At 47.0% G+C, this 16,150-nt stretch overlaps 1 pseudogene; it reads right to left on the reverse strand.

Annotated features, from left to right (window-relative positions):
* Positions 1 to 1,150: 1,150 nt before the first annotated feature.
* Positions 1,151 to 9,831, reverse strand: LOC137346428 (nucleolin-like; annotated as a pseudogene).
* Between the last annotated feature and the right edge of the window lie 6,319 nt (positions 9,832 to 16,150).

Genomic DNA, 16,150 nt, shown 5'->3' on the forward strand with positions numbered 1-16,150 from the left:
AGTGCATGTCCACAGATCCTTGAAGGTGGCAGGGCAGGTAGATACATAGTTAAGAAGGCTTTCCTTTATTAGCCAAGGCATTGAATATAAGAGCAGGGAAATTATGATGGAACTGTATAAAACACTAGTTAGGCCACAGCTAGAGTATTGCATACAGTTCTGGTCACCACATTTTCAGGAAGGATTTGATCGCAGTAGAGGAGCTTCATGAGGATGTTGTCAGGACATGAAATATTTAGCTGTGAGGAAAGATTGGATAGTCTGGGATTGTTTTCTATGTAACAGGGGAGGCTGAGGGGAAACTTAATTGAAGTTTATATAATTATGAGGGCCTAATAGAGTGGATAGGAAGGACCTATTTCCGTTAGCAGAGAGGTCAATAACCATTGATATAAACTAATTGGTAGAAGGATTAGCAGGGAGTTGAAGAGAAATGTTTTCAGCCAGAGTGTGGTGGGGATCTGAAACTCACTGTCTGAAAGGGTGGTAGAAGAAGAAACCCTCCTCACATTGAAAAAAATACTTGGGTATGCACTCGAAGTGTGGCAATCTACAGGGCTACAGAGCAAGAGCTGGAAAGTGGGATTAGGCTGGATAGCTCTTTTTTGGCTGGCACAGGCACGATGGGCTGAATGGCCTCCTTCCATGCCATAAATTTCAATGTTTCTATATATATATATAGAGAGAATAATTGATCTCACATTCACCCGCTAAAACATCAGTGTGACAATAACTCAGGGTCTCTGTCTGTTACAATGATCCTGTCTCAACTCATCAGAGTTATTTTAATGAAGTTTATGTATTGGCCTGGATTTTGTATTCAGCAGTGAACAAACAACCCCCAAGAGCTGCTGCCCAATCAGAGGGCCAGCAGCTCATCACCCTCAACAGTGCCACTGGGAGTGATGCCCACTGCAGGGACTACACCCAGAAGAAAGGACATCATGGGAGCAGGCCATCCTTCCAACCCGGGACGTGGAGTCGGGGGGCACTGGGGTTAGTCAGGCAGGCCCGAGCAAGGGGGGTGGTTGGGGGGGCAGGGGTTGGTGAGGACAGGGAAGGGGTTGCTTCAGGGGCGGCCATTGCCACCATGGGGCCTGAATAGGAGGTTCCCTCCTCCCCGCTGAGCCTGCCAGGAGGCCACCAGCGTTCACCAGGTGGTCTCCCTACACAGCGGAGGGCCCATCTGTTGCTGGTAAAATGCCAGTGGTGGTCGGAAGAGGCCCTGAATTGGCCACTTAATTGGATCAATTGGCCTCTGGGCAGGAGGGCCATCCTCCACCATCCCAGCCACTGGTAAAATGGTACGGTGGCTGGAGGACAACGGGCACTCCACATCTTCCCGTACCATTTTACAGCACCGCCCGCCTTCCAGCCCGTCCTCAGAGGGCTGGTAAAATCCTACCCGCAGAGACTAAACCAGGATGTATAAGTTAGAATATTTAATTAAATCATGTAAAGAGAGTAAAATAAAGGGAAGGAAGAATGATGGGATTAAGAGAGAGAGATAAACGAGACAGAAAGAAATAGTAAAAAATAAAAATTTTAAATCTCCAACGATAAATAAAATCAGATGGAATGTAATTCCACACTTTTAAAAGTAAACGGTCAGTGGCAGAGAGGGCGTTTGGCAGTAATTGAGACTTATCATGCTTTTAAAATTCACTTACACCTGAATACACCAGTCTTAACATTTTCTGATGTGTTTAGTGGGTAACTATTAGATAAGTACCAAAACTTAACGACTTTCATGTATTTTAATGTTGAATCCCTCAACGAGGTACTAGTATAGCAAAGTGTCTGAAGGAGAAGGGCAACACGGGCAGCAACCTCCTGATATCCATGTTTAACTACACATGAGCGGACACCAGAAGTTGCTGTCCGATTTACTCCTGAATAATGGTAAGCACCGTTAGGCTCCCTGTTATTCCAACTGTGAAATCCAAGCCTTTGATTTGGGGGTGTTCAGTGTAGTCAGACCTCCTTAGCACCTCCCAGCACTCTCAAGGACTGTATTCTATTGAGAGTGCCATATATTTAGCTCAGAAATTAACTTTCAGTAATCACTGAAAGCACAGAAGGAGGCTATTTGGACCATTGTGTCTGTGCCAGTTCTTTGAAAGGGCTAGACAATTTGTTCCACTCCCCTGCTCTTTCCCCATTGGACTGCTGTAGCTGATAAAAGTGAGTGAACCTTTAGTGTGTTCCAGTGACATTCGTCTACCCACTGTTTCAGTGATGTGCTTACCAATTTGCTGTAAACCTGAATGATTGAAGGGATGGCAGGATTGGATGATGAGGAGCAATTACATAAACTGGGCATGTTATCACTGAAAAAGAGAAGATTGAGAGGTGACATGATTGCTGTTTTTAGGATTCTAAAGGACTAGTACCCACTCTAAAATAGCATATGGGGAGCATCAAAAGAAAGCATTATGCCCACAGATGATTTCTGGGCTTTCAACTGCAAATTTTTGCCTTCTGTTGTTGTTACGACTGGTTGAACTCTGGGAACCCCATTTAATCAGCTATTGTTCTAATCGCACTTAGCTTTGTGGTTATATACCCTTATTAAGACCAGACCTTTACAATGGACCATAGGCATCTAACAAATCATTTATGTTTACGCTGCCTCTTTCCTTTTGCTACTTCTTGAATATTTAAGTCGAAGCACTTGATATTGATGACATTACCAAGGGAATTGTGAGCAGCTGCAGTATGTTGACAAACCTAAACTGTTAAGGAACTAAATCACTTCAAAGCATTGGAAGGATTTGGAATGCACTGCCTCTGAAGGCCATAGATCCAGAATCAATTGGATGTTTAAAAAGAAGATACATTCTTACTTGGGATGTAAGTGTATTAAGGGGTATAGAAAAAGAGTGGGATATTGGGATTACAAAGAACTGCGAAACTAACAAAATGGCAGCCTAGACTTGATGCACTTAATGGATGAATCCTGTTGCTACATTTCTATAAATTTAAACAGTGCTGTCTTTCTTCTTCTTTGGCCTCCTTGTCTCAAGAGACAATGGGTAAGCGCCTGGAGGTGGTCAGTGGTTTGTGAAGCAGCGCCTGGAGTGGCTATAAAGACCAATTCTAGAGTGACAGACTCTTTCACAGGTGCTGCAGATAAAATTGGTTGTCGGGGCTGTTACACAGTTGGCTCTCTCCTTGCGCTTCTGTCTTTTTTCCTACCAACTGCTAAGTCTCTTCAACTCGCCAACTTTAGCCCCGCCTTTATGGCTGCCCGTCAGCTCCGGAGATCACTGGCAACTGACTCCCACGACTTATGATCAATGTCACAGGACTTTATGTCGCGTTTGCAGATGTCTTTAAAGTGGAGACATGGACGGCCGATGGGTCTGATAACAGTGACGAGCTCGCTGTGTTCTTGGGGACACAGTGTCCCCAATGTGTCTTTGGGGATCCTGCCATCTTCCATGCACTCACATGGCCAAGCCATCTCAAGCGCCGCTGACTCAGTAGTGTGTATAAGCTGGGGATGTTGACCGCCTCGAGGACTTCTGTGTTGGAGATACGGTCCTGCCACCTGATGCCAAGGATTCTCCGGAGGCAGCGAAGATGGAATGTATTGAGACGTCGCTCTTGGCTGACATATGCTGTCCAGGCCTCACTGCCATAGAGCAAGGTACTGAGGACACAGGCTTGATACACTCGGACTTTTGTGTTCCGTGTCAGTGCGCCATTTTCCCACACTCTCTTGGCCAGTCTGGACATAGCAGTGGAAGCCTTTCCCATATGCGTGTTGATTTCTGCATCTAGAGACAGGTTACTGGTGATAGTTGAGCCTAGGTAGTTAAAGAGTGCTGTCTTTAGGGTAAAGCAAATAGGAAATGTTTTCTTTCCTTGGGATGAAACATTTGTTACAAGTGTTATCTGTCATTTTATTCCCAGTGAGAGCATACATGTATCATGCAGCAATTGATTTCAATGGAAATGATCTCACTCTGTTTTATGTTTCTGTTTAATGGATATTACAGTGATTGAAAGGATGCAGATGCGGACAATGAGAATGATTGAGGCGATGGAGGGTTTTGATTTATGACGAGTGATTCGGTAAATTGGGCATGTTCCCACTGGTAAAGAGAAGGTTGGCAAGTGGTGTGATTTCTATTTTTAGGATTGTAAAAGGCTAGATAATGTATGCCGTGACAAATGGTTTCATCTTGCCCAAAACAGTAGAGCTAGAGGACATAGCCCACGATTTACAGCTAATATGCGGAACATTACTTAACTCTGTGTAAGTGAATGGGTTTTGAATGGGTTAAAATTGAGCCCATTATTTCAGTAAGTGAATGGTAAAAGTGTCAGCCTAGATTATGTGCTCCAGTCTCTGGAGTAGGGCTCTCAGAGACGAGAGGGCTAATCACAAGCCGTGGCTTTGTAGCATCATGACTTATTGCTCCAGAGATGTATGACTGAAGCTATTTTCAGCTATGATGCCTACGTTGCTCTTTTGTCAATTTGCAATATTTTACATTTTTAGTACTGTTCCATTTGTTGTTTGTCTGCTCAATTGCATAACTGATCTAAAACCTTCTGCAAATTGCTTGCTGCCCCTACTTCTCTCCCACAGTTCTTGTCATCTGAAAATTTAACAAGCTTACAATGGAATTCTGCTTCCAAGTCATGCTTGTAGTTAAGATACCCAAAAAGATATTGACAGTTGGTATTGGATTAGGTGAAATTGCACACTTTTATTATATTGTTCTCTGTACTTGCCCTTCCTATCTCACCATAAAATTGCTGTCAGCTACATTTAACTGCTATGGGATTTGTCAGCTTGGCTAATTTGTTGGGCCTGTTGCTTCTGAGTTGGAAAGTTGTCATTTCAAGTCAAACTTGAGACCATAATCTAGCCTGAGGCTTCAGTGCAGTTCTGAGAGAGTGCTGTTTTGTTGGATGTTCCTTGTGGTGCCTAAAATGGCGACTGCCAAAAGCCTTTATTTATACAGCTATGATGGCCATGAAACCATTGTCGATTGTTGTAAAAACCCATCTGGTTCACGAATGTCCTTTCGGGAAGGAAATCTGCTGTCCTTACCTGGTCTGGCCTGCATGTGACTCTAGACCCACAAGAATGTGGTTGACTCTTACATGCCCTCTGAAATGACCCAGCAAGCCACTCAGTTGTATCTAACCGCTACAAAGTCAATAAAGAATGAAACCGGACGGACCACCCGACATCGACCTAGGCAACGGAAACGACAACGGCAAAACCTGTCGACCCTGCAAAGTCCTCCTTACTAACCAGTTCTGATGAAGGATCACTGACCTGAAATGTTAACTCTGCTTCTCTCTCCACAGATGCTGCCAGACCTGCTGAGTATTTCCAGCATTTCTTGTTTTTCTTTCCTCCTTACTAACATCTGGGGGCTTGTGCCAAAGTTGGGAGAGCTGTCCCACAGGGACAGAATCATACTTTACAGACAATGTCCCAGACACTACCATCACAATCCCTGGGTATGATCTATCCCACTGGCAGGACAGACCCAGCAGAGGTGATGGCACAGTGGTATACAGGCAGGAGGGAGTCGCCCTGGGAGTCCTCAACATTGACTCTGGACCCCATGAAGTCTCATGGCATCAGGTCAAACATGGGCAAGGAAACCTCCTGCCTGTTACCACCTAACACCCTCCCTCAGCTGATGAATCACTCCTCCTCCATGTTGAACACCACTTGGAGGAAGCACTGAGGGTGGCAAGGGTGCAGAATGTACTCTGGGTGGGGGATTTCAATGTCCATCGCCAAGAGTGGCTTGGTAGCACCACGACTGACTGAGTGGCCAAGTCATAAAGAACATAGCTGCTAAGACTGGGTCTGCGGCAGGTGGTGAGGGAACCAACAAGAGGGAAAAACATACTTGACCTCGTCCTCACCAATCTGCCTGCCGCAGATGCATCTGTCCGTGAGAGTATTGGTAGGAGTGACCACCGTACAGTCCTTGTGAAGACGAAATCCTGCCTTCACATTGAGGATACTCTCCATCGTGTTGTGTGGCACTACCACCGTGCTAAATGGGATAGATTTCGAACAGATCTAGCAATGCAAAACTAGGCATCCTTGAGGTGCTGTGGGCCATCAGCAGCAGCAGGATTGTACTCAACCACAATCTGTAACCTCATGGCCCGGTATATTCCCCAGTCTACCATTACCATCAAGCCAGGAGACCAACCCTGGTTCAATAAAGAGTGCAGGAGGGCATGCCAGGAGCAGCACCAGGCATACTTCAAAATGAGGTGTCAAGCCAGGACTATCTGCGTGCCAAACTGCGTAAGCAGCATGCAATAGACTGAGTTAAGCGATCCCATAACTAAGGATCAGATCTAAGCTCTGCAGTCCTGCCACATCCAGTCATGAATGGTGGTGGACAATTAAACAACTAACTGGAGGAGGTGGCTCCACAAACATCCCCATCCTCAATGGGGGAGCCCAGCACATCAGTGCAAAAGACAAGGCTGAAGCATGTGCAACAATCTTCAGCCAAAAGTGCCGAGTTGATGATCCACCTCGGTCTCCTCCTGAAGTCCCCAGCATCACAGTTACCAGACTTCAGCCAATTCGATTCACTCCGCGTGATATCAAGAAACGACTGAAGGCACGGGATACTGCAAAGGCTATGGGCCCTGACAATATTCCGACAATAGTACTGAAGACCTGTGCTCCAGAACTTGCCGCACCCCAAGCCGAGCTGTTCCAGTACAGCTACAACACTGGCATCTACCCGACAATGTGGAAAATTGCCCAGGCATATCCTGTACACAAAAAGCAGAACACGTCCAACCCGGCCAATTACCACCCCAATCATCAGTAAAGTGATGGAAGGTGTTGTCGACAGTGCTATCAAGTGGCACTTGCTGAGCAATAATCTGCTCAGTGACGCTCAGTTTGGATTCCGCCAGAGCCACTCAGCTCCTGACCTCATTACAGCCTTGGTTCAAACATGGACAAAAGAACTGAACTCAAGAGGTGAGGTGAGAGTGACTGCCTTTGACATCAAGGCAGCATTTGACCGAGTATAGCATCAAGGAGCCCTAGCAAAACTGATGTCAATGGAAATCATGGGGAAAACTCTGCGCTGGTTTGTGTCATACTTAGCGCAAAGGAAGATGGCTTTGGTTGTGGAGGTCAATCATCTCAGCTCCAGGACATCACTGCAGGAGTTCCTCAAGGTAGTGTCGTAGGCCCAACCATCTTCAGCTGCTTCATCAATGACCTTCCTTCAATCATACTATCAGAAGTGGGGATGTTTGCTGATGATTGCACAATGTTCAGCACCATTCGCGACTCCTCAGATACTGAAGCAGTCCGTGTAGAAATGCAGCAAGACCTGGATAATATCCAGGCTTGGGCTGATAAGTGGCAAGTAACATTCACGTCACACAAGTGCCAGGCAATGACCATCTCCAACAAGAGAGAACCTAACCATCTCCCCTTGACATTCAATGGCATTACCATCACTGAATCCCCCACTATCAATATCCTGGGGGTCACCATTGACCAGAAACTGTACTGGAGTAGCCATATAAATACCGTGGCTACAAGAGCAGGTCAGAAGCTAGGAATCCTGCGGCGAGTAACTCACCTCCTGACTCCTCAAAGCCTGTCCACCATCGACAAGGCACAAGTCAGGAATGTGATGGAATACTCTCCATATGCCTTGATGGGTGCAGCTCCAACAACACTCTAGAAGATCGATACCATCCAGGACAAAGCAGCCCGCTTGATTGGCACCCAATTCACAAACATTCACTCCTTCCACCACCAACGCACAGTGGCAGCAGTGTGTACAATCTACAAGATGCACTGCAGCAACACACCAAGGCTCCTTAGGCAGCACCTTCCAAACTCGCGACTTCCACCACCTAGAAGGACAAGGGCAGCAAATGGTTGGGAACACCACCACCTGCAAGTTCCCCTCCAAGTCACACACCATCCTGACTTGGAACTATATTGTTGTTCCTTCACTGCCACTGGGTCAAAATCCTGGAACTCCCTTCCTAACAGCACTGTGGGTGTGCCTACCCCACATGGACTGTAGCAGTTCAAGAAGGCAGCTCACCACCACCTTCTCAAGGGCAATTAGGGATGGACAATAAATCGTGGCCTAGCCAGCGACACCCATATCCCATGAATGAATTTTTAAAAATCATGACATCAGAGGTCACATGTGTATGTTAAGCAAATCAACAGAGGCTCAGTCTGATGACCGAGGTAAAGCTGTCTTATTAGCCTTTTTTAATCAAATTGAGGAATCGTCTTTCCACCTTGGAATCCTCCAAATCCACCTCGTCCTCTTTTATTTCTTCCAAAGTCTTGAGCACCTCACTGCCTTTCACCCTTTGGGCTAGCAAAGTCAAGTGCCATTTTGCAACCCATCAATTTCTCCGTCTTTCATCGTTTCCTTAGCTGATTTTGCATCTTCTTCTGATGGGAAATCTACAAAGCCAAAACCTTTTGCTCTTCCAGATTCTCTGTTGCAATTGCAGCACTCTCAGCTCCTTCAAAGGCTTCTTTTAAAGTTTCTTCAGTGTGTCATCAGAAAGGCCATGAACAAACATTGTCTTCCTGGGACCATCATCACTTCTCTGTCTTTGATTGCTGAAATCCAACCTCACAGTTCTCCCTTCAATTTCTGTGTTGCTGTGACTCTCAGGAGCTTCTTTAGCATCCTCAATAGATTCAGAATTAATAAATGCAAATCCTTTTGGTCTGCCATTCTTTTCTGATATTTTGATCAATGATGTTGTTTCAAAAATACTCTGAAAGGGTTTTTCTGTTGCAAAATATGCCAAGTTATTTCCAATGAGTGTATCAGAATCTGGTTGTGTTTGTCTACACTTGTCTACTTTTAACATACTCTTATCGCCAGTGAAATCAATAATAATGGCCCCGCCCTCAACCTCAGTGCCTTGTTTCTGTTCCAATGTTGTATCTTCAGCTGCTTCATTTTCAAATTGAATATATACAATGCCCCAAGTCGCTGAATCATCACGAGAAGCAGGAATTCTAACATCAATAACATCCTCAAAAATCTCTGACGCCATCCTGAGTTATCTTGAGAGGGAGATTTTTGACAAACAATATCCTGCAGTCTTTCTCTTTTGATATTTGCATTGCTTTCCTAGCTGTGTGCTTTGCCAAGTTTGACTGCAACTCCCAGCACTTTGTTTCCATTGAATTCCAATGCCTTTCCTAGTTGTTCTTTGGTTTCAAAGTCTATGTAACCGAATTTCCTGCTAGATCCAATTCGGACATCTGTGACTGAAACTTTCTTTTTGGAGAAGACGTCATTCAGGACTTTCTCTAATTCCTCAGAATTCTTTTCAGAGTTCAAATTTTCAACAAATTGTGAAAAGGTTGCATCATTTTCAGTCTTATGTTTCTGCTCCTGTTTCTTTCTCTTTCCAGATTTCTTTGGCACAACTCTCTCAACTTCTTCCTTTGCTTTTTTAGTCACAGCAGCTGCACACTTGGGAATAGATTTTTCTTCTGGTACATGGAGTGTTAACCAGTCGAAGCTTTTGACTTGTTTCAGCTGAGATGAGGGGAGTTTGCTCAGTGTCCACCATCTGGAAGTGAAGTTCTTCTTTCTTCCCGTTTCATTGGACTCTCAGCTTAGTTTGACCTTTTGCAGTGAGCATCGTTCCATCATACAGCCTCAACTTTACCTTTGATGGTTTCATATTCGAGTCACCACCTTGAGCAATTTCACACAATTCTGTGTTGCTCATAATGTCGCACGTAGAACAAGTGTCTATTTGACAGCTCACATCAGCTTGATGCTCTCCTCCTGCAGTTATCATTCCAATAGTCACAAACCACTTTCTACCTCGAGACTTGAGTTGCCAACATGTTCTAGAGTGTAGAGTGATTCATCAGAATCATCGTCTGACATCTCTCCATCAATCATCTTTACAGGCTTGCTTTTCTTCTTTCTAGCAGAACACTTGTGTGAAAAGTGGTTCAGCTTCTTGCAGTTAGAGCACTGCTTTCCCCATGCTGGACATGCTTCCTTTGCCTTCTTGTGGTGCCCTCCACAGTATCTACATCCAGAACTCTGCCCTCGATCCTTCTGAAAGTGCCCTTCCGTTTCATCATTGACTTGTGCTTCTAAGACTTGGACTGCCTCTCTTCCTGAGTTCTAGTGTTAAACACACAGCATTCATAAATGACATTAGGAGAGGGTTTAAAGTGGGTCTTCAAGGCCTCCAAAATCTTCCAAGTCTTGCTTTTCTTTTCCTAAGCGAGATCTAGGACTGGAATTAGTGTTCCTGCTGTGGTTTCTGACAGCAGACCCGAACTGTGTGCTGTTGACACTTGTCACGTGTAAGGCCGGCCCACTGCAATCATATGTCGGACGGCCAATTATAATAATGGAGATGCGGGACCCATCCAATTACGTGACAGGGGCAGGCTTCATGGCACCAAATATGGCATCAGATGACTCCGGAGCTGGTGCTGTCAGCCCTGCTTTCATATTGCCTTAGAGTCATTTGCTGTTTACTGCTGAAACTGATGTTGAACATTCCACCCCCCGACACGGAAACTGCCGGATGGCAGAGGCAAGACACCGGTTGGCCCCGTGGTTTAGTGATGCCACCCTGGAGATTCTCCTCCAGGCTGCAAAGGAAAGGCAGGAGGTGCTCTTCCCCAGCAATAGCAAGAAGAGATCCTCCCACCTGACTGAGCAAACTTGGGTGGAGATCGCAGAGGAGGGCAGCAGCAGTGGGGCTCACCCCTCCCCGAGCATGGGTCCAGGGCAGGAAGAGAGTCAATGATCTCCTTCGTGCCAAGGTGAGTGCTCCACACCTCTCCCTTTTTGGGATTGCATGTGGCTAAGCGGGAGTCAGCACGACACGGGGAGGGAAGCACCACAGAGGCACTGACAAAGGGGGTTAGGCATCACCACATCCTGGCAGATGCATGTTTGCGTCTCTACCATAGGCCAATATCTGATGAAGCTTACCCCCATTACCCCCGCTGAGAGCTGAGGTGGGGAGGAACCATATAGGAAACCACAACAAGGGACAGGGGCTGCCACTAGCACAACTGTCCTAGGTATGACTATCTCCCTCTTTCCACTTGCAAGACAAGGTGGGCCCTTAACGAAAGGGAAACCTCATGGACTGGTGGAGGAATTGCAGACATACGGCCTCTCACCATATGAGAATGAAGCACTGGGGTTAGAGGGGACCCAGGGCGGCTTCTAAATAAAGGATGGTGAGACTGGAGTCACCATGCAAGAGAGTGAGGATTCTCTTCAGTCGACATCCAACACACTTCTGGAGATCCACATCACGCATGGATATCATGACGAGATCTGCACAGCCTAACCCACACATTTTTGTGTTCTCTCATGCAGGTCAGTGGCCCCTGGAGACTCCACCAGAAAGGGGACAGCCGTCAACATCTGAGGAGGAGCAGTTAGAGGATGCACCCATCACATGACTCTCAAGCACATATCACCAGCGCAGATACTTTCACCTCGGTGGGTCTACGTTCAGCTTTACAATCAGGATCACAAGCTGGCCAGGTTCCTGCTGAACCTCAGGCTGATGATGAGCTTCTGGTGTCAACTGCACAGGGCATGCTGGAGTTGCAGAGAGAGGTAAGGCAATATATGGTGGCGACACCAGAGACCATGTGCAGCCATGAGCAGATGATGGAGGAATCCATCCATGCCATGACTGCTGCCATGTATCAGGCGTTTGAGTGCATGGCTTCCTCCATCAAGAGGTTGGCAACCCTGATGGAGAGCCAGATCCCACAGATGCATGCAGACCTGCACCATCACCTTGGCCATGAGCTGACGCAGCAGTGGCAAAGCGAAAGAAGGATGAGGCGCCTGGAGTCTTTTCCAGCTCCTTGTCCTTCTCTGGTCAGCAGGGAGGTTCAAGTAAACCTTGGAAGAGAGGAGGAGAGGCTCCCCTCAGGGCACTCTGAGTGTGGACAGTGGCTGCTCAGTCCCTCCGCCAGTGAGCCCAGCTCCAGTAGCCGCAATGCCTGAGGAGAGTCCTGCACCTGAGGACAGTCGCCAATGTCATCACAGGCCAAGGGGCAGCCTGATCAGCAGCCACGGGGATCACACTTCATAGAAGCACATGTAAATGTATAAAGAAAACCATCTGGACACACCTGGGATTTCACGGATGTTTTACATTTGCTATTTGTTTTGTCTTATGAAGTATTTTTCGTCATTGAAGTGAACATTCATTGTGGAAAATGCTAATTCTTTCATGCCTTAATTGTGAGATGTGGACTTCACCCTACTCCCTTATTGGGCTGCCAGTGTAGGCACAGTCCTACTTTGGTAAATCTGTCACCTGGGCCAGAGCGTGTGGTTCAGCAGGGCACTAGTCAAGGAACCCAAATAGAAAGGAGGCAACAGATTGCATGCATTGAGATGAGTTTTTATTGACTTTACACTGAGAGGCCATCATGGTGGCTGGAAGTGGGTAAATATGAGATTGTCGCTTTCCTCCCTGGCCGTTTGCTCACTCTGCCTGGCCTCCAGTGCAAGGGGTTCAAGATCCAATGCTGCCATCTCATTTGCTTCCTCCACATCCTCCTTGTTGGTTGGGGAGTGGCAATCAATCATGTTCTCTTCAGGCAAGGCCTCCCCCCTCTGTTGTGCTAGATTGTACAGAGCACAGTAGACCACCACGCTATGAGAGATCTTTGCTGGGGAATACTGCAGGGCTCCAACTGGATCAATCAAGGCAACGGAATCTCATCTTCAGCAGACCAATGGCCTGCTGGATGGTCGCTCAGGTGGAGCTGTGACAGGTGTTGTACCTCTCCTCTGCTGTAGTGCGAGGGCTCCTCATAGGCATGAGTTGCCATGTCTTCAATGGGTAGCCCTTGTCCCCAAGAATCCATCCCTGAAGGCAAGCGGGTGACCTGAAAGGATGTGGCACCTGGGACTGTCGAAGTATGTAGGCGTCACGGCTGCTTCCCGGGAAGTGGGCACACACCTGCAGGAAACACTTTCGGTGGTCACAGACCAGTTGAGCATTGATGGAATGGACGCCCTTCCTGTTGATGAAGGCAGCTGGCTGGTCCGTTGAAGCCTTGATGACCACATGTAGGTAATCTATCACACCTTGGACCCGGGAGAATCCAGCGATGGCCCCGAATCTGATGGCCCTCTCGGCCTGACTGTCATGGTTGATCTGAAACTGCACATAGTTGCCGGCCCTCTTGAACAGTGCATTGGTCACCTCCTTGATGCAGCAAAGGGCTGCTGCCTGGGAGAACCCACACATATCCCCTTTGGATCCCTGGAAAGATCTAGGAACGTAAAAGTTAAGTGCCACAGTGATCTTCAGGGCCACTGTCATAAGGTGATGACTGAATACCATGGGTCTCAACATTTCTGGAGCATGACGCACAATTTGGTGACAGCCTCCCTGGACAGCCGCAGTCTTCACTGACACTGCAGCTCGGACATTTGGGGGTAGCTGATTCGAGTCCGGTACACTCTCTGGTGCTGGTGGGCCCTCCTTGGCATGCCCGGCTGCTATTGCTCTCATCGTGGAGCTTTACGGGCAGGCGCAGCTGCCTCCAGGCACTCCCTCCATCACAGGTGCTGCATCATGCCATGGGTGGGGGGGTCCAACAATACAGGATGGATGAGACCATGCCAAGTGATCAGTAGCCCTCCAGAAAGCTATCCCTGCAGACATGATGCCTTGGCATCTTTGCCTTTGTTGCATCTCTTGGCTTACGCCCTTAATTCTCTCCCATGCTGATAGCCAACCTTCTCGCCCAATAGTAGAGCCACCCATGCAGATGACCCAGCACAATGACCACCCGAGACCAAGTCCATGTGTGCTGACCACCCGAGACCAAACCCATCTATGCAGAGCAACCATTCACAGTGCGTAGCATTGCAGACTGACAATTGCCTCCACTCCCCCCTCTTACTCTATCCCACGCTGGTCATGGCTGGCTTTCCGTTGCGGCACTGAGGCCTTGCCTAGGTGCTGCCACTTTTCAATTGCTAGAAATCCAAAAGTACGTGAGGGCTGCCCGTGGTCTACTTAATCCCAAGCTCCCCATTGAATTGCGATCGATTGCATGCAAATGTATTAAAGCTAACTGTTCGCCAATTTAAATGCCAGTCCGGTTGTGTCGAGGTGGCAACACCACCTTGGTGCTTTCCTGCTGCTGACTAAATCCAGAACTAACGTCACGATGTCAGATTTCCAGGTGGATGCATCCAACACTATTCTCTGGCCCCTTCACCCCTCCATTCCTGCTCCAAATGGGCTCACTAAATTCAGCCCTTAGGGTGCAATACAGCTTATAACACTCCTTCCCTATCATTGATACCAGAGTTCGGGTTTCTTGTCCAACTCTGTGGCAGTCTCATAATTCTGCCACTGAGACTGGACGAATTGCCAATCCCTCTCAAATCTCCCGTCATGTCCATAGGAAAAGGTACTAGAAAATTCAAAGCCATAATGACATACCCAGCTGTCCTGAGCAAAGTTGCAGACAGGTGTTTTTTTTTTAAATCTGAAACTTTCCCTGCTGAAACCCCCTGGGGCCTAGTTATTTGCTGATGTTTTGCTCATCTGCTGGCTTTATTATCACTATCATAATCCTCTCAAATTCCGGCTACTCACTTCTGGCACCATTTTCCATATGGTGCCTAAAATGGCCTCTGCCAAAAGCCTTTATTTACATACCATGACCTCAGAAGTCACATGTGTACGGCAAGCCAAAGCATCCAAAAGTATTTATTCAAAGATTGGATGTTCTGCCTTTCCGAAGAGGTGTTAAAACTGAAGCCCAGCCTACCTGACCAGCAGGATGTAAAAGATCCAATGGAATAATTTTTGATAAAAGCAGGGAGTCCCCGGCTAATATTCCTACTTTAATCAACACCATTGAAAATAGAGCAACCAGCCAGTCTCATTTCATTTGACATCAGTGTGTGCCTACATAAGAACAGTGACTGTACATCAAAAAAGAATCTATTGGTTGGAACTCATTTTGGATTGTCCTGACAAAATGTTAAAGTGATACGCAAATATGATTTCTCTCTATCCGTAGTAAATCGGAGTAAATTCACTGATTTTCCCCCTCTCAGTGGGGAGCTGCACTCAATGGGAGTATAGATTGGAGAATTTGAACAAAGAACAGTACAACACAGTAACAGGCCATTCAGCCCTCCAAGCTTGCGCCGATCTTGATGCCTGCCTAAACTAAAACCTTCTGCACTTCTGGGGTCCGTATCCCTCTATTCCCATCCTATTCATGTATTTGTCAAGATGCCTCTTAAACGTCTCTATGGTACCAGCTTCCACCACCTCCCCCGGCAACAAGTTCCAGGCACTCACCACTCTCTGTGTAAAGAACTTGCCTCGCACATCCCCTCTAAACTTTGCCCCTCTCACCTTAAACCTATGTCCCATAGTAACTGACTCTTCCACCCTGGGAAAAAGCTTCTGACTATCTAATCTGTGCTGTGTTATAGTCCTATCTCTAACTCGTAATTCATTTGAACATGGCTTTTTACTGGAATCATGTCTGTGCTGAATTTTCCAAATTATTTTAGCTGCCTTATCTTCCAATTATCCTGAAAATTTCCACCTGCCACCTTTATCTTCTGTGGTTCAGATCAGCTTTGGGTGTCCCATTGTAGAAGGACATTGAGTCATAGAGAGCATTCGGTGTGCATTTACCAGGACAATACCAGGGATGAGAAACTGCAGCTATGTGGTACTTGAGATAAAGGGACCATTTTTGCAGGAGCAGAGAAGGCTCGGAAAAGGTTCATTACAATTTTTTTAAACCATGAAGGATTTTGACAGAGTTACTACCCCTCCCCCTTGCATCCCCTCTCCCACCGGCACCATCCTACACCTGTGTAGGGGCCCCAACAACCCCACTGCCTTGTGGGCGTCTCGGGAGAGACCAAGGCTAAGGGAGTAAACCCTAACAGAAAATCCGGAGCGGAACCCCGTAGGCGGTCATGTGTCACCTTTGGCATGTTTCCGGCAGTTCCTGCAGCCATACTGGTGCCAAACGTCGTGTCCTGCACTCCTTTGGACCCCACCAGAAAGGCCGAGAGGGGGGTTTTGACGACTGGGCAACTCTCAACCTCCATAAATT

Source organism: Heterodontus francisci, chromosome 30, assembly GCF_036365525.1.
Source record: "Heterodontus francisci isolate sHetFra1 chromosome 30, sHetFra1.hap1, whole genome shotgun sequence".
NCBI lineage: Eukaryota > Metazoa > Chordata > Chondrichthyes > Heterodontiformes > Heterodontidae > Heterodontus > Heterodontus francisci.